The 20,380-nt window shown below is 40.1% G+C and overlaps 1 protein-coding gene across 3 annotated transcripts in view; it reads right to left on the minus strand.

The window, feature by feature from the left end:
* NCALD (neurocalcin delta) overlaps window positions 1–20,380 on the minus strand; it is a 757,024-nt gene that overhangs the window by 447,645 nt on the left and 288,999 nt on the right. For 2 of the 3 annotated variants that reach the window (XM_029591831.1, XM_029591830.1), the window contains one exon: window positions 17,610–17,692. The exons of the other annotated variant lie outside the window; for it this stretch is intronic. The gene's annotated coding sequence lies outside the window, so the exon portion shown is untranslated. The remainder of the gene's footprint in view (window positions 1–17,609; window positions 17,693–20,380) is intronic. 3 annotated transcript variants of the gene reach the window in all.

Genomic DNA, 20,380 nt, shown 5'->3' on the forward strand with positions numbered 1-20,380 from the left:
GTTTCTACTGATGCCTTCAGTAAGGGCAAGAAAAGGTTTTTCCTCTTACAGTGAGACTTTCAGTGTAAAAGAAGGCATGAAAGACTACCTCTTACGTTTTTGCAAGGAATCTGGTGAGATGTCCAGTTCAGTAATGAAGATGATCATTAAAGCAGTAACATTTTTGCACACTATAATTGCAAGTTCTGTTGCATCATTACATAAACTATTGTTGCACAATCTGGGGGTTAATTTTTAAAAGCATTTCTACACTAATTGGGCTTTTGGAAAATTGACCCAGGGGTTGTATGCATAAAAGTACAAGTGGAAGCGATTTCATGTGTATTTTTAGGAATACTTGAAAAAGACATTCCTGGGTGGGCAAACCATTAGGTAAACATGTAAATGTATGTGCACACATTTACACCTGCTTCCATGCAGGCATAAATGTGTATGCATATACCATGCACGAGTATGCACGTACCTGCTAATTTTCAAAGAGGACTGACACACAAAAGTCCACTTTGAAAATTAGGGCTGAAGTCTGCATGAACTGTCTACATGCACTTTCAGCCCTACATGGGTTGTTAGAAAGCTACCCTCTTTGCGTAGCAATATCTTCCCAAATAAGTTAGTGTTATGCTTAATAAATGAAAGCTATATGTAGAAATTCTTTATGAATTCTTTAAAAAACATTTACTAGTACAAAATAAGCTGTCAAATCACTAGGGCTGAATCTTCAGAATATGGTTGCTTATGGAGCAGAGAGTGCATCAGTGAATCACTTTACATGATGTTATGTCCTTATACAGCTTTTAAAAATAAAAAGAATAGTTATCAAGGCAAACTTCAGTTGTCAATTTCTGAACAACAGTGTGAAACAGCTTCACGCAGTGGTAATTTTCTTAACAAAATTAAAAAATGGTGCTGGGCTGGTGCCAGTTGCATCCTCTACCTTCCACTCCAGTTACAATCGGGAAAAGGAAGCAAGTTCAAAACGATTTCCGGGCAGTGACAAAAAGGTTTCAGGTCAGGATGACCTGGCAGAAAATCAGCACTACCTTCATGGAAATTAGCTACAATGTTGGAAAGTTAGTTATAAACATTTTCAACACCACGTCTTTCCATGCTAAAAGACTGACTGAATCAAAAGAATGTTCTAATTTTTCTGAAAGAAGAATAACGCCGAGTCATGGGCCAAATTCCCATCAGATGGCCGACCTTATTTTCAGCAGTTGTCTTCTACTCAACTGGATTGCTGTGAAAACCATTTTCCTGCAAATAAGTTCTCAAGATAGTTTGATCATTTATATAAAACCAGGAACATGAATAAGCAGAAGCATCTAAGATTGCAGAGTATATGCTGTGTGTGTGTGTGAATATATATATATATATTTGCGGTGGTAATTGTTTATTGTTATTATGGCAATAGGGGTAAAAATTCAGTTTCCAGTAGGGTATTTTAATCCCTCGTGGGTTGGATTTAATAATTAAGTAAGAGGTATTTTATTGCAAAATACTATGCGTAGTTCATATGTAGGTAGGGGAACAACATAAGATACTAGGTAGTATTAGAAACAATGGGTGTGTTTTATGTGGCTCCAATGAGAAGGGAGAGAGAATAGGGGGAAGAAGTGATTGGTTGAGCACTGATCACATGGACGGCTTTTAAAGGACGGGTAGAAATGAATGTTCACTGCGTTCATACAGCATTAAGGAGAGAAGAAGGGGGTATCCAGAGGAAACATGAAGAGATGAGTGGTTAGTCTTATTTTTGGAATGTGTAAGGGACAGACAGCAAGCAAGAATTAAGGCTCATGTTTTGAATTTTTAGACTCGACTTCCGTGTTTAAAACGCAGTAAAAGGTTGTGGGAAAAGAACCCCACGAAATGCATGAGGGTAAACGGAATAATATCGGTATGAGGTGACTTTAAATTTACAAATCGGCAAGGAGAGTACAAAGAGGTTTGTGTGATTAATTCCTTGAGGTGAGTAAGTAAAAATTCTTATGGGAATACAGGGATCAAGGAGCTTAGAAATGGTTGCCAAAAAATGCATTTCTGTTTTTAGACCTGAGGCTGCAGATACAGCAGCAGTTAGAAGTAATCCTTTTCAGCAAAGACGAAGATTTATGAGAGCGGGTAGATTGATTATACATATTATTTGGGGTGATAGTGTTGGAAGAAATAGAAGAGATAGAGGTTAGGATAGGTTGAGTGAGGGGGTTCCTTAGAGTGAATAGAGTTAGTTCTCAATAAGAGTAAAGGCTGCGTTGGAATGGAGTCCGGTAATAGTGAGGGTAATAAATTGTTAATTATTTTAAGACGAGTAATACAATTTATGAGACATTAGATGATTAATGGGAGAAGTTAGAATAGTTATTTATGAGAATATATTTGGTGTTTCTATTTCAGAGACAACGCTTGGTATAATCAATTTGATTAAGAGAAAATTCATGGCTTAACTACTATATATTCTCCTGAAGAAGCTGTCAAGGCGAAACAAGGGCCCAGTTGGGATTAATAAGGGATTAATGGAATTATAAGGTTCATTGAGTAATATTACATGCAGGTTCTGATATGGTAAAAGAAAAATATTTTAGTGATGTAAAATGAACATTATATAATGAGCATTCTGAAGCTAACAATGTAAAAAGTTTGTAAGCAATTGAACTATGTTTTGTGATCGTTTTTAACATGTGTATGTATGTTTTTGCACAGATTATTTATGATTGGTAATGAAAAGGGAGCATGTATGTGAATGGGTATATCTGAGTGTGAATGAAGGTTGATTTAAGCATTATATAAAAGCTAATGATGTATTTTGGTGAGATACAGATATAAAGTCTTATTGTATATTTTATGTAAATTCCTATTTAAAGAATTATTCACATTTTTATATTTTTCCATGAATTCAATAAAAAGATAAATTTGAATATAATAATAGTGCTTGTATTTCACTCCGAAGGGAGTGTTTTTGGTCTATACCATTTTATAAGCGATACTGCAGAAGGACTATCGGGAAACATTTGTCTCTCTGTGGATGACATCAATACATCAAAATCTGCAACAAGTGATTGTCAGGCACAGTTGGAATGCTGTACCTATTGGCACCAAATGGCAGTACACTAAGAGGCCTTATGAAATGTGAAGTTTTAGCATTAATGCCTTGACTCTTAGAGATTTGCAGTCAAATTATTTACTCTATCTGGCAATGTCTTTTCAAGTGTATGCATGAGTTCTCAGATTAAGTGCATTTCTCTGACTGTCAGGGGTATTTCATCACCAAATAAAAGAAAGTGCATACTCCAGTTTGCCTGCCCACAGACAAAAGGCTGATATTTTGCTTCTCCATCTAACTAAAATGGGTGGGTTGAGAAAGAATTCTACTCACCATATAATTCTAAAAGTAGAGGGGTATGTACCTTCATACATAAGAGCTTGCCTTTAAAAGTACTGAGATCAATGTTCAATGAACTAAGCTCGACTATTGCAACTCCCTGCTACTAGGTCTTCCCAACAACACGATCAAACCATTACAGATGGTACAGAATAGGGATGTGAATCGTTTTAGGACGATTAAAATTATCGTCCGATAATTTTAATATCGTCTTAAACCGTTATGGAACACAATACAATAGAGATTCTAACGATTTATCGTTATAAATCGTTAGAATCGTGAGCCGGCACACTAAAACCCCCTAAAACCCACCCCCGACCCTTTAAATTAAATCCCCCACCCTCCCGAACCCCCCCCCCAAATGAGTTAAATAACCTGCGGGTCCAGCGGCGGTCCGGAACGGCAGCGGTCCGGAACGGGCTCCTGCTCCTGAATCTTGTTGTCTTCAGCCGGCGCCATTTTCCAAAATGGCGCCGAAAAATGGCGGCGGCCATAGACGAACACGATTGGATGGCAGGAGGTCCTTCCGGACCCCCGCTGGACTTTTGGCAAGTCTCGTGGGGGTCAGGAGGCCCCCCACAAGCTGGCCAAAAGTTCCTGGAGGTCCAGCGGGGGTCAGGGAGCGATTTCCCGCCGCGAATCGTTTTCGTACGGAAAATGGCGCCGGCAGGAGATCGACTGCAGGAGGTTGTTCAGCGAGGCGCCGGAACCCTCGCTGAACGACCTCCTGCAGTCGATCTCCTGCCGGCGCCATTTTCCGTACGAAAACGATTCGCGGCGGGAAATCGCTCCCTGACCCCCGCTGGACCTCCAGGAACTTTTGGCCAGCTTGTGGGGGGCCTCCTGACCCCCACGAGACTTGCCAAAAGTCCAGCGGGGGTCCGGAAGGACCTCCTGCCGTCCAATCGTGTTCGTCTATGGCCGCCGCCATTTTTCGGCGCCATTTTGGAAAATGGCGCCGGCTGAAGACAACAAGATTCAGGAGCAGGAGCCCGTTCCGGACCGCTGCCGTTCCGGACCGCCGCTGGACCCGCAGGTTATTTAACTCATTTGGGGGGGGTTCGGGAGGGTGGGGGATTTAATTTAAAGGGTCGGGGGTGGGTTTTAGGGGGTTTTAATGTGCCGGTTTTGCGATTTTTAGATTTTTAGATTTTTCACGATTTTTCACGATTTTTCACGATATTTTACCCCCCCAAACGGCAACAATACGATTCCCTCCCCCTCCCAGCCGAAATCGATCGTTAAGACGATCGAGGACACGATTCACATCCCTAGTACAGAATTCTGCTGCCAGAATTCTAACAAGCACTAACAAAAAAGATCACATCACCCCAATCCTTAGTAACCTACATTGGCTTCCCATTAAACAAAGGATACTCTATAAGGTACTCACAATCATCCACAAAGCGACAAACAAAATAGCTCCCATCACGTTAAGCTCTCAACTCCAACCGCACACATCTTCTAGACCAATCAGAAGCGCTTACAAAGGAACACTGCATGCCCAACAAGTAAAATCATCACTGAGCAAAAGAGCGCTATCCTTAGCAGGCCCCCACCAGTGGAACATGCTCCCCCCAAATCTAAGACTTGAACCCAATCATCAAGAGTTCAAAAAAAGACTAAAGACTCTTCTTTTCCAACAAGCCTTCCCAGTCTCTCAATCCTACCAAGACGGAAAGCCTTCCCAAATAAGAAGCATCCCCTAATTTAGGTCACCGTACCAAGTCATACCTTCAGGTCTCTGCAACTGGACTACAATCTTTGAGTTCTAAAAATTCGTCTTATTTTATTATTTATATTTTCCTCTGCAACTGGACTACAATATCTAAGTTCAAAAATTCAAAAACTCATTTTATCTTATTATTTACATCTGGCATGGTTAATATGTCACTTTATCCAAGTTAAATAGTTAAATTATACAGATTATATTACACAATTTTATTAATTATAATGTTAATCTACAATATTTATTATCATTATGTTATATTGTCATCCAGTTATATTGTTACATATGTGCCACTGTTCTATGTAAAGCCCCTTATCTCTGTTGGGCAGTTTATTGTTATATGTAAACCGGAGTGATTTGTAGTCTCTATAAGAACCTCTGTATATAAAAATTAAAAATAAATAAAATAAATAAATAAATCAATGTGTGACCGGAAAGGAGATACGTCTTGTTGGAGTGCTCCCTCTTCAGGAAGTCCTTTACATTAATAAATGTTTATGGACCTAACACTGACCAGCTCGAATTTTACAAGAAGCTCACAGACACATTGGTTCTGTGAGGATCACTGACCTTCTGCATGGGTGGTGGCTGGAATGTATGTCCGGAGCCTCACATTGACAGGTCATCTGACTCTAAACTGGGGAAGGAGGTTTCCAGAGAAATACAGGACCTGTATGGTCTTTTTCTGCTGTCATGTTTCTGTTTTTATTTTACCATTCTCTTCTGTCAATTTTCCAGAACAAGTTGGCATTCAAACCCTGATGTCTTTTATATTACAAACAAGTTGAGGGTTCAACTGGAGGGTAGTGAAAGGGTGAGTTATTTGGATTCTAAACTGGACAAGCAATATGTCATCTTGGGAAAGGATAGTGTCAAACGTTTAAGACAGAATCTTTAGAAATTTATTCAACAGACTTGTTCTATCTTAAGAAATGGTTGGACTTTTCAGACCTTTGCTTACTTTTCACTTCAGAAAGACTTACCCTCAATAGAAAATCTGCTCTATTGAAGTAAACTAGAGTTCAAAAACAACCCCACATTATGGAACACTTATATAACTACTGCTTTTTCATAATGCAGCTTCCAGGTTTAATTAAAACCAAGAACTAATGAATACTGATAAATGGAGCTAATGTCTTTAAAGTACTGATGTTCCAAAACATTTTGCTATTCCATGCAGCAATGCCTATGTGGAAAGCGTGTTAAAAGTTATGAATAATTTATGACAAAAACTGAAAAAAATCTTTTAAATTATAACCTCACAGCTATAATATCTCACCATACATAAATATGGGACCTTCATAAAGATGGGCTAAAACTCTTCTTCAAAGAGCCAGAGCAGTCACTAAGGTCTGTTTTATCAACATCTTTTGTCATAGACACAGACTGAGGGAAAGCATGTTTGCTCATCATAAATGATATTTTCCATAGATAGCAAGATGAATTAGCTATTAAACGTATGTGAATTCATCTGGCAGAATTTAACGGACTTGTCTCTCCTAGCTAGTAGAGCTTTAAGCTCTACTAAGCATGTGCAGGAGTTCCAGCACAGGCATTGCCTCGAGACACTCCTCAGTCTATATCATAGCTAAATATATCTAGGTAGTTGATTCTCCAGAGAGGCAGGTGGGTATTCCATGACTAATTCATCCCACTAGCTATAGATAACACCATTTATAGTGAGCAAACACTCCGTCAATAAACAGGCTGAATTAGCCATTACATGTGAGGAGTCTCAAACTGAGAGTTGCAGTGGACCGATTACTGAATAAGCAACCTGGACCCCACTGTGAAGAGTAGACTACTGTGAGAACAGGGTATGCAAAACCACTTGTCTAAAGATACTGTCAGTCCTTGAGACATTGTCTAGACAGAAGCGGGATATATAAGTGTGAAGAAATTACCAAGTTTCATCTTTGCAAATGTCCTTGAGGAATATTTCTCTTAGATGAATAACAGCAAAAGCCATAGCTCTGATGAGATGAGCTTTGACCAACTGCATGATCTGCAAGTAGGTGTGGCAAAGGCGCATGTATTCCACTATCCAGGAAGAGAACAGAAATTTGGCAACTACTACATCGTCTGTTAAGGTCGTATATGACAAATAATTGCAAAGTCTGGCAATATGGTAGAGTTCAATGCATATCCTAGGTAAAGGGTTTTTCTTATACTGTATGGTATAAAGGCCTCTTTCTCCTTCATGGGAATTCAGTCTCAGAGAAACGGTAGATAGTATGATGGATTTTTTTATTTGGAAATCTGAGACAACCATTTGGTAGAAAGTACAGTGATTGGGAATGACTACCCAATCATGAAAGAAGTGCAAGCAAGGCATTCAGCAGACATGAAGTTAGAGCCCATTGACTCTCATAGCTAAGGGAACTTTAATGAAGCATGTCACTGTCCATATCAGGAACTGAATAGTATCTACCTATAGTGGTCTGAAAGTCGAGTTCATGAGTTGAGAGAGGATGAATACCTAAGACCTAAGGAAGTGGAGATTATTGTGTCAGGGTTTTAAAGTGGCACATACCAGTCATAAATCTCAACATCAATAGAGGATTAGAGATTGATTTAGTGGGTACTCAAATGTGGTGTGCTGCTAAGGTGCTGTGATGTACTTTCCCTGATGATGTGGCAAGGTTTAAGTCAGAAAGGAGGAGACAGTATATCAGCAAGTGCTATGGCTCACAAGAAAATGGGACCAAGGCTTTCTGTAGGTATCATTTTGAATATCCAGTCTATGTAAGGTATAGCCTTTTCTGGTGGATGGCTCCCTAGTGGAAACCAAAATGTCTTCAACCTTGCTACGCAAAGGGAGGTGAACAAATACTGAGTGTGTGATGCCCAAGCCGTTAGACTGAGGTATGGGAAATTTTGATGAAAGAGTGGTTTTTGCATCCTGAGGTAACAATTAGGGTCTGTGCCCAGATATATGGGGGGCACTGTTGGAAAGTTGCACAAGATATGCATGTTTTGGCTGTCTGGGCCATGCTAGAATGACACAAACTAACATCGTGTTGCAGCAGCTTTTGCACTGCTCTGGTAATGAGCAGTAATGATGAAAAAGCTTGTCCCTCAATAGAGGAGAAAATAATCCTGAGCCAGCTTGATATCACTGAGTAGAAGTGAGGAAACATTATCTAGGTTTCTGTTTTCCTTTGATGCAAGCAGGACAAATCAACGACTGACCCCCCCCCCCCCCCATGTCGAATAGTCTGTTGGCTGTTGAATGTAACAAAGGTGCACTTGGCCGAGCGCCTCATTTGGCCACGCATTTTCCATGCGCTATTAGCCCTTACAGTACAGCCATTGCTGCTGTGTTGGAGGATCGTGTGCTGACAGGCTGCCGGCGCTCACAACTTGTGCCTGCCTCTGGGCAGGCGCAAAAGGTAAGACAAAGGTCAGGGGGGGTTAGAGTAGAGTTGGGGAGGGGAGGTTAGGGGAAGGGTGGGAAGGTCAGGCTAGGGGGAACAGAAGTTCACTCACAGGCCGCTCCGATTTCAGCCTGGGAGGGAACGGGGGAAGGCAGCGCGACTTGGCACATGCAAGGTACACAATTGTGCGCCCTCTTGTGCCCGCCGACCCCTGATTTTATAACTTGCGAGGTATGGGCATGGGCATGGTCTGGGCATGGCATGGCATGGCATGGACATTCCTGGATTTCTCAATGAAACCATTACGTGAACACTTACGCACACAAGCATGCGCCAGGGTCCCCTACCGTGTAACTTTACTTCTGCTATGGATGGTGTGTAAGTCATAAAACAAAAACATATAGGCATGTCAGCAGGGTTAACAGGGGAAAAGGGAGGCTATTAAACTAGGGGGGCTTGAAAGTCCTATCCCTTGCCTGGGCGAACTGGAATCGAACTGGTGAAACTGGCAATGGCATGGATGTGCCCCTTTTAAAATCCCCCCACTTACATAATGGAAGCGGGATGTGCACATGTCCATTTAAAATTGCACACATGTAGGCACGTCCAGGCTATTTTATAACACGCATGCATATACGTGCGAATATTTTAAAATGGACGTGTCTCTTAACGCAAGCCGGCAAATGCTTGCACATATATTTAAAAGTTACCGTCTCTTTGCATCGTAAGCTCTTTTAATGTGCCTAAGATTGTCTTAACATGTACACTGAAGTTGAATGCATAGGCCCTTAAATGCACATGGAATATAATTTATAATATTTTAAATTATTAAAAGTAATTTTTAAAGTAAAACAATTTTCAAAATAATTTTAAATATCGAACAGTTACAATATGGAAACTCTCTGGATTTGACCTGGAGACTCTGGGTTTAGAGACCCAAAACTGGGTTGCTGGGAGAACACCAAGGATCTTTGGGTCTTACAGATCATCCTTCTCTCTATGGCTGCCTTTTTTGCTAGTGTATAATGACGAGAGAGTAGGCACTAGGATGGCAACCGAAGCAGGCAGGAGCCAGTAAGAAGTAGCCTCTCAGCCTGCTACTTCCCTGCCTCTTGACTCTGATTGGCTCATTCTGATAACCATAGCCAACCAACAGCGAGAGGAGGGGAAACAATGGCTGCTCTCTTTCCTTGGTTGGTCCCTCTTGCAGTTGCAGCCCTCACAGTGACAGCACTGACCAAGGGGTAAAATGGCAATATAAATACCAAGAAAAAGAGAATATCTACATGGGGGCAGTGAGAGGAGAGAGCAAAAGATGGGAGCAAGTGACTGTGTGTGTACGTATGTGAGAGGAGAGATCAAGAATAGGGAGGGGCGGGCAAGGATAGGAAGAGAGAAGGAGCAAGAGTTGGTAGAGGGAGAGAGAGGGGAGAGCAAGATACAAGATAGGGGATAGCAAGGATAAGGAGACAGCAAAGTGGGAGAGAGAGAGAACAGCAAGGGGGAGGAGGGAGGGGAGACCAAAAGGTAGGAGATAGGGAAGAGGGAGTGGGAGGAAGAAAAATGGGAGAAAGAGGACTGAGGATAGCAGGATATAAAGAAGGAAAAGGCTGGATTGGGGAGGGGAGGGGAGGGGATAATGAAGGAGAAAGGGAAACTAATGAAGGAGAAAGAAGGAAAAAAGCATGAAGAGAGGTTAGAAAAAGGAAGAGAAAGTATAAAAATATGCGCTGCTAAAGAAAAGAGACAAAGAGGGAAGAGAGAGAATTGAAACAGGCAAGAAAAGGAGGGAGGACACCACAGAGAAACAGAAAACAAAAGGAATAGAGGCAAAGGAAGATCATGAGAAAAAAAGAAATGCTGAGCCAGAAAATCAAGCCAAGACAACAAAGGTTGGAAACTCTTTATCTGCTAAGAGAATATTAGTTAAGAAGAAAGTACTGCACTGGGAGAGGGGAGGAGAAAGAGAAAAAGTCTTTATTGCAGCACCCTGTCCCCCTAGCTCCCTGCCGTCACACCCTCCACAAGCGTTAATCTCAGGATATATAGAATTCAAAGGTTCCCAGCTAGGCAATTACAACCTTAGGAGGTAATTTTGAAAGAACTGCACCTGTAAATATCCAGTTCCCACGTAATTTTTATTTTATAAAAGTTGAAAGTACACACCTACTTTATTTTGTGCACCTGTGTGTGTGCATAAAAAAAGGGCAGTCTAGAGGCAATGTGGTGCGTGGCCAACAGTTACATGTGTAATTTGCTATTTGAAAAGACACTGCACATTTGGCAACTGACTCGCGTAATTTATACCTGGCATAATTGATATCAGACTTGTTTATTGTATATTATTGACTGGGTGGGAGTTCTGGGTGAACTAAGGGGAGTTCAGGCTGAAGAACCAGGAGGGTCTCGATGATTTAGAGAAGGACTGGGCAAACTGGTGGAGCAGTTGGTAAACTGGTTAATTTCAATTTCGCAAGCTTGTTTTAAAATATGCTGACTTACGTGTATAAATTGGGTTTTAAGCGAGTATTATTTTATTTTCATGCGTGCAATATATGCACGTATATTTTTAAAATAGGAAAAGTACATACTTTCTGTACATTGAAATACTCGAAGCATAGCATGTGTTAACGCTTGAGCATACATACACATGATTGTTCCAGTGCAAAAATCTGTGTGTTTTACAACACGTTTGGGTCATAAAATACTATCTTTGTTGCATCGGAGATGGACCCTTGGGCTGAGGTGGGGTTGGCGCAACCTGTAGGTAAGGACCTAAGGGTCCCCACCATCAGCAGGTAGAGAGGGCTGAAGCTAGAGGCCGTTTCCCTCGGGAGTACACATGAGGGTCATTGATTTAGCCAATGCTTTGATAGTATGGCCTTTCCATCTTGCTAGGCCCAGCATTCCTTAAGAAGTCAATACTATTTTGCTTTTGGCCTCTGTGCTACATAGAGGCTCTCTAGGGTTCTCAGTATCTGGTTCTGCTGTCTCCAGACTGAGGGCCACATTGACTTTCTTGCAAGATGCACTGAAAAAGGCAAGCCCTTTCTGTAAATGGCTATAATTTTTAATTTTTCACATCCATAAAAGATTCCTGGGAAACAAACAACACATAGTAGATGTTTCTATGATGCAATTTCCAGTTTGAAACTAATGCTGTCAATTACAATTCCTGTGCAGTTGGGCCCACAGATTATGAGTATTGCATAGTGTAGCAAAACAGAAATCTTCAACCATGAAGCCAAAATATTTCCATATATTTCAATATCCATACAGTCAATGAATGAGGTAAGAAATATGGAACCAAAACACTACAAGCTAATTGAGACCTGAATCAATAAATACAATTCCTGTAAAAAGAAAAAAAAACACATTATGTAAAGCATTTATAATACTAAATGGTCATAACAAACTGTGTGGACCTTACCTTAATAAGATTGAGGGCTTCAATAACATCTTTCAAAATCTATATTGTTAAGCCAAACATTTTTATCTAAAGTGAGTATACATTTTTGATTGGCAATAATAATATTTTAAAAACCCCTATAAAACACACCCTAGAATATTTTTTCCTATTTAGACATTTTCCACTTGGTGCAGGATTAGATGTAATGCACGGAACTAGCAAAAATGCTCAGCATTGCTTGGGTTGTCTGCTCCATAGCAGCTGTGAATTTTAAAATCAAACAAAAGTGAAAAAAATTTTGTTTTGTTAAGTAATTAAAGGCAAACATATAGAACCTTAAGGAACCTCTCCACAAATTACATTGAAAGTTTATTAGATGTCTCTCGTTGCCCAACTGTAGAGAGCACTAAATAGTGATAGTTATATAAGAAGATTAAAAAGCACCGGTTCTGCTACATCCCTGGGGCACTGCACCATTTACCATTCTTCATTGAGAGAACTGACCAGTTAGTCTTACTCTTTGTTTCCTGTCGTTTTACCAGTTCACAATCCGTAAGAGTGGCGTAGCTATGGGTGGCTCTGGATAGGCCATGGCCCGCCCACTTAATGCAATCAGGGCTACTTAACACCAGAAAAAGAACATGCAGGATGGTTGCCGTAGTTCCCATCCTATAGCAGCCAAAGAAGGAGAGGGCCACCAGAGCACCCCATCCTGCGCAGCCAGAGAAGGAGAGGACTGTTGTGGATCCCATCTCGTGGTGGCCATAAAAGGAGGGGTCTGGTGTTGCCTGAAGAAGAAGCCCCATGTATGTGTGAGTGGGAGTCTGCATATGTGTGTGGGAGGCCTTGTGTGTGTGTGTGTATGCATGTGTGGCAGCCCAAATGTATGTGTGTGTCTGTGTATATGTGGGCCTATGCATGTGTATGCCTGTCTGCCTATTCTTTTAATGTATTAACAAATTAAGAGAAGAGCTTGTGAGTGTGTGTGTGTGTGTGTGTGTATGTGTGGATGGGTGCCTGAGAGACAGGGCTTTGCAGACAGAGCATATTGTCTTTGCACAATGCACCTTTCACTGTTCAGGGTGCCACCTGGTGGCCACAGACAGACACGATAGTGTGACCAAACAAGCCCTTTATATATATAAATTATATTTAGATTTACAATATTTTGAAAACTGTATTTAAATGTCTCAACTGAAACCATGCCCCTGGACTGATCACTTAGGGCCTGACTCACTAAGGCATTTCTTCCATTCTGTGTCTATGGGAAAATGCCTTGATGAATCAGGCCCTTAGGTAGCTGTTTAAAGCTAAACACCTAAGATCCTTACACGCACAACCTAACTCATCCGAACATTCAGCTAAATGCAGGTTTTAGATGTTAAGCTATCATGCATCCTTTTGAAAATGTATCCCTAATATTCAATCAAATCACCTCTCTACATAAAAAGTCCTCCTTGAATACCATCTGCAAGCAAGGGCAATAGTTTATGCATAGCATGATACTTTTTACATTCAAATTAAACAAAAATGACAGACAAATCACATACTTGTGCACAAAGTGTTAAAATTCATAGACACCACAACCACTATCAGCAGAAAAGAAACCAAGATAACACCAATGACTATTTTTGTGTTTTCCTTATTTGATTCTTACCTTATATTCCTGTTAGAAGATAACTGAACTTGTGCCCAAGATTTTACTAACTATAAACAGAACAAGCCTCAACTCATGGTACTGGAAGTTCAAAGTGGAACAGATCAGGAATTGATTCTGCACTGCCCTGAAGAGTCCAGTGGCGTCCACCTGTTTGTAAGTAAATGATCTTAACAGGTGGGGAAGCCACTGATTCAGTCCGGCCCATCTGTTTCCTCATAGGAGTCCAACTAATGTACCAACTCTTAAAATAGCCTTCTGTTCAAAATGAAAGAAAGTGTATCCTCGATAATTAGTAGTACACTGAATTATTTGTTTAGGACCCAATAATCAACCTACCAGCACTAGAATGAGACACATTACAGTCAATAATCTTTTTCATAATGAAAATAATCTTTTTTCATAATGGAAAAGTATATATCGGTTTAAAAATGCGTTTCTGAACATAACTACATTTTTGTGTATTTTCCTATAGGACATATGTAGGTCCTTTGTTTTCAGTTTAAACCTATTTTCACCCATAAATTCACAGATTTGTCCAAAGATAACACTCAGTTTAAACTGATATTCACCCTAATTTTAGGATGATTAAAAATCTGCTCCCAAGCTGCAGATGCAGCGTTTCCAGGGGACTGCTAGCCAGTCAGGTTTTCAGGATATCCACAATGAATATGCATGAGATAGATTTGCATGTACTGCCTCCATTGTATGCAAATATGTACCATGCATAATCTTTGTGGTTATCCTTAAAACTTGATTGGCTAGGTGTGTCTCAAGGACTGGTTGAGAATCTCTGAACTATTACAATGTCAATTTTATCAGTTATAGATGCGAAATGCATGTATATGTTCCAGAGTTAACAAATACAGAGGACATAGTCTAGACAAAATCCTGAGCTCCTCAAACTACTTAAAATGTGGCATATTTTTAATGAGCCAATCCAAATGGCTAATTTGAGGATCATATGTGTAAATTAACCTGAAGAGCTTTAATCTGGGCTCAGCCTGTGAAACATCAATGAATTATACAGAAAGACTGTCAGACATTATCATCTAAGCTGTGAAGTTGACATTATATAACTCATCACTGGATAAAATATTTGGGGCTCATCTTATTTTTGGCAAATATTTTATTGAGCTTAATATGACCAGTTTGAAATAAGACACTCTTAAGTAAGTCCTATCTTTTTTAAAGGACATTTTGTTATGTTTGTTTGTTTGTTTTATCGAACTGGCTATTTTACTATGTGTCTGCACTGCCTGTTTCTCCTAAGAACATAATAACATAAGAACTTGCCATACTGGGTCAGACCAAGGGACCATCAAGCCCAGCATCCTGTTTCCAACAGTGGCCAATCCAGGCTACAAGAACCTGGCAAGTACCCAAACACTAAGTAAATCTCCTTCTACTGATGCTAGTAATAGCAGTGGCTATTCCCTAAGGAAACTTGATTAATAGCTATTAATTGACTTCTCCTCCAAGAACTTATCCAAACCTTTTTAAACCCAGCTTCACTAGTAGTGCTAACCACATCCTCTGGCAGCAAATTCCAAAGCTTAATTGGTGAGTGAAAAAGAATTTTCTCCAATTAGTTTTATATGTGCAACTTGCTAACTTCATGGAGCACCCCCTAGTCCTTCTATTATCCAAAAGAGTAAATAACCGATTCATATTTACCCATTCTAGACCTCTCAGTTGCCTCTTCTCTTGTTGACAGCGTTGCTCACACTCTGCCAGTAGAAGTGATATCAATAAAAAAAATCTACTTGAACCCACCCAGACCTAAACTACAGGCAAACACAGTATGCTAGAGAGCCTTATATAAATGGTATGGGTCGGGATATACCATCCTCTAACTACCTAGATCTATCAACCATGATACCACAGTACTGTATCATGTGCCAGGTTCTTTCTAAGATTCCTCCATTCATGCACTGACTGTGATTATCACCACTCCTGCCCTTTTAAATACAGCTTACCATAAGCAATATTATATGACTTTTAATATAAACTTAATTACTTGACCTTGAACAAGTAAAAAAGTCTCACCAAACATCTTTGCAGGCTAAAGTTAAACACTTTTATGCCTCTAGCTATTTTAAAACAGAAATCTTAAAATATTCCCCAATGAACCAACACCATAGATTCATGAGCAGCAAGAGTCCAGGATTTACCCTGCTTGGCTGTGCTGCTGCACACTTCAGTGGCTACAATGATCAAGAACAAAGAGACTGAAGTCAAATCAATAAAATCTGGCGCTCTCTCTCCCTTGATGTCCTCTGCTTCCCAGTTGTGGCTCTCCCTGTTTTTCCATAGGATTGGGCAGACATAAAAACTCTGAAAGTGTGAGAAGTCTCAGATCCTGTATTAGCAAATGGCCATAAAAGTGAAGGCTTACATTTTCCTATTTTGTCTAACAGCAAGAAAGAACAGTGACAATCAAATAATATATATCCCTGTGATAGTAATAAATGTCCCAATACTATAAGATAACTAGTGTCATAAAAGGTGAATTGGTAATAAGCTAAAGGTCATTAGATCCTCAGTAGTCAATATACACAATGCTGATATAGGCTGTGCCTCATCGAAATTGTAATCACCCACCGGTTTATTATTTTTTGGTCTTTTTATATGCAATAAAAATTACTTATCTAATGCAAAATTATCTTCACAGAAAACCTTAAGAGTCTTCAGTGCAAGTTCATACTTTTCCGGCTGTCTCAAACAGCTGGTATGTTCTTTTTCGATTCATTCAAAACGCTATGGCAGTACTGTGTCCAAAACCCCTGTGTCTGCTATTTTCAATAGAAGAGTGAGGCGAAGCTCCGAAGGTAACCGTTGATTCATGATAGCCCTGATCAGGCGCTAGAACGCCGAAGCGCTGCAGGCCTCGTTTGGTGTTTTGGACACAGTGATGCCATGGCATTTTGAATAATTTTAGGTTTTAACCAATAAACACCGAAAAGACATCCCTGATGCAAAAAAAAATAAACAGGTGTTTTATTAAATAAGTACTTCCCCTAATACTTTCTCACTTCTCCCCTTTATCTGCCTTGGATCCTCCTCTCAGCTTTTGCACCTTTTCTACACTGACACCTCAGCTGCACAAATATGAATATTCAATTCATTTGGAAAAGGTACCCAGCAATATAATTTGTGCCATGAAAACACCAATAAACAGTGATTTTTGTACTCTCAAAGAATCCCTAATTAGCTAAAAAGTAACACCTACATTTACAATTTGCAAACACCTACTAATAGAAGCCCTAGATATCATACAATATGGGAGTAATTTTAATTCTCCCCAGGCAGCTTGCAGAAATGTAGAAGCTGTAAGTTCAGTCAAAGGGAAATGCCCTATGGCAGGGGTGGGCAATTCCGATCCTCGAGGGCTGCAAACCAGTCGGGTTTTCAGGATATCCTTAATGAATATGCATGAGAGAGACCTGCATACACACTGCCTCAGTTGTATGCAAATCTATTTCATGCATATTCATTAGGGGTATCCTGAAAACCCGACTGGTTTGCAGCCCTCGAGGACCGGACTTGCCCACCCCTGCCCTATGGAGTTTCCCTTTCCAAATGAGCTGATGTACACGCTACGGGTACAAAAGTAACCACTGACTTTTCTTCTGCATTTCAGCAGGTACAAAGCATACACTGGAAAGTCACCCCTGTGATTTCAAAACAAAATCACTGCACATATTTTTCCTCCCCTGACCTAACTCCCACTCCCACTCCTTTTCCCCGCAGTGTGCACTGTGATACTGTGTGCATACTTTCATCCACATTAAGGGGGGAGGGCAGATTTTCAAAAGGCCGTTATAAATGACAAAGCACATGTTTGCCTGCATAAAAACCTCTCCCTTTGACATCACAGTCCACTGTCATGGATACTGTTGAGCCAGATATATGAAAGCATTTCTACCATTTTTGTTGTGGTTATGGTAAAAATGTATTTATTTCTTAGTGTGCATGCATTTTGAAGAACAAATTATTTTGCATCTTTTTAAAAATATTTTCCATTGCTTCAATTTCTTACGGGCGAAAAGAGATACCTTAAAGAGCCAGCAAAAAAACTTCACACGTCTCTGGAATTCCGCTGGATATCTGTCATACACAGTGAGTCATGCTAATAGTCCTAAAATTGAAATTAGGTGAAGTTAGTAGTTATGCAACATGCAGTTAGGGAAGTTAAAAAAAAAATTATTAATGAACCTATGTTCCCATTGCCAAAATTAAACTTCATTGCACAATAGTTAGTAGAACTGAAGAACATTAATTTTAACACTCAGACTGAAATTATACAAGGTACTGACATATGTTTGGAAAAACATTACAAGGGCATTAGCATACACTAGAAAGCAGACTTAAGACAGAGGCAGTTTATGAACCAGAAAAATCCCAATAATCCAGTTGTGAAGCAGGGACAATTCCTCATCTGGGGAGGGTGACCCAGACATTGAACAATAGCAACACCTAGTGGCCAATCTCAGGATACACATGTATCAGGGCTGTAAAAGAGCCATGGCCTGTCGCTAGACCTGAATTTGTCAATAAGCACACTAGGGCAGCAAAAATCTGGGGACAGCAGATTGGCTGAAGAATTGCTGCCTTCCACCTGTGTGGAATATAATTCAACAAAGAACAGTCCTCTGCTTTCTGATCTAGCCCTCCCTCCCTCTGTCTGGCAGCATGCAGGGAATAGGAGGTGAGGTGGTGAGCCTGGAACAGATACAGCAGAGTAAATACTTATTCTGCTCCTTAATCCAGCATTTCCTCTCCTGTTATTCAGAGAGGGGCTGAGACTGGAACAGACAAAGCAAATGGGGGATCATTTTGGGAAGATTAGGAGGTGCTGAGTGTGGGGATCATTGAGGGGTAAGGGGAGAGGCTGGGGGATGAGAGGGGGTCAACCTGTGTGAGAGAGAGGGGAATGGGAGCAGTATTTGTGTGCATAAGCGAGAAGAGATTGGTTCTGTGTGTGTGTGGGTGGATAGAGAGGGAATGCAAGGGAGATCATGCCTGGAGCATGGTAGGGGACCCTGTCTCCTCCTCCATCCCCTTACTGCAATTCAGATCCTCTTTCCTCACTCCCAGAACATCCTCCCTCTCCCTCCTCTTCCCCCATTCATTTATTTATTATTTATATGCTGCTGATACCAAGGCTCACAGCAGCTTACAAATCAACATACTCATTAAAACAATAAAATAATGGACATAAAATTCCTGACCTACCCCCCTTCCTCGATCATCTTCATATTCCATATTTTGAATATAGCCAGTTAAAGTTATCCTAGAAAATGTACCCAGATAACTTTAGGACTGCTCTGAGGTAATCCTAAAATTAACCAGATAAGTTATCTGGATAATGCCAAATTTCAGACTTAACTGGATAGCTTATCTTGCTAATTTAATGCCTCTGAAATGACCCAACTGTCTCTGAGTTATCTGGTACTTTTTATGCAGCTACCTACTTAGCTGTATCAGCTTGGAGGTGGTAGAGCACAAGAATTTCTACATTTCAAAGACCTAGATTTATCAAAATATTATAAATATAGCAGAAATAGCACCTGAGATTAAAAAGGGGGTGGGTTAGGATAACTTCCCTGCTCAGTTTATTGCACCAGTGCTAATTTTCACATCACATGCTGATTGATCCACTGCAGGCACATTACTGACCAGAGAGAGCACCTCTGTCGTGACTAATATGTAACTTTACTATTTATACCACTGTAATAAGAGAGGGCACTTTTAACTCGGGGTGGGGTTTGAGGGTGGAGTAGGTTTGGGGGGGGGGCAGTATTATATACAAGTGCCCCCTCTTATAGTGGTATAAATAGTAAAGTTACATATTGGTTCTTAACGCTAGGTTAAGGCCCTAATGCAAAATGATAAATGACCCTGCTAGTTTGTTAGCTTTGTGACCTTAGCTGGTCAAACAATTTGAATCCTGACCCTCTTAATTTCCTGCAACTTTCAAAAAGAGAAAAGTTCCACAGAAAGAAAATCTATGCAAGCAAAAATATCAGTAAAAAGCAACATTATGGAACTTGTGTGCAATTCTTAACATTTTGGGGCAAAAGTTTCACAGTGCTTTCTGCGGAAGATTTTGGACACAATTTTATCAGTATTTTTTGTTTCCACTTCTATAGATTGAAGCAAATGAAATCCTTGCACAAAAGAGGTATTGTTTCAAAGCTGGACAAACATACTCTCTTGCAGAATTTTTTTTCTCTTTTTTTGCCTTTCTGTCCAAAACTTAAATCTAGCCCTAAAGGCTTACATCAGAGATGGCCAACTCTAGTCCTCAAGAGCCACAAATAAGCCTGATTCTCATGAAATCTACACTGAATATGCATAATTTAGATTTGCATGCACTGCTCCATTATGTGCAAAAAATATCTCATGCATGTTCATTATGGCTTTGCTGAAAACCAGGCCTGTTTGTGGTTCTTGAGGACTGAATCTGGCCACCATTGGTCTGCAATGTATTACTAATGTCTTGCCATGTGCTTGTATTGCTCAAGTCTATAGATTTCATATGTCAGTGATTCCTACTGTACATATCAAACCATATGCTGTTATATCACTTCTTTCAGTTTATTCAGAGAGATCCAGATGGTTAGGAAAAATCATTAACAAAAACGTAGGAAGAACATACAGGTTTTTTTTATTTAAATTAGCAATTATAGAATTCAGTTTCTGGAACTTCTATATCGCCACATAAAAGAAAAGTGTTTTCTCCAAACTTCTGTTTTTTTGTGCAGTTTATTCTCAACAAAAAACAGTCTTTTATTATATATGGCTACCTTGGATTTTACAATGA

Source organism: Rhinatrema bivittatum, chromosome 2 (assembly GCF_901001135.1).
Source record: "Rhinatrema bivittatum chromosome 2, aRhiBiv1.1, whole genome shotgun sequence".
NCBI lineage: Eukaryota > Metazoa > Chordata > Amphibia > Gymnophiona > Rhinatrematidae > Rhinatrema > Rhinatrema bivittatum.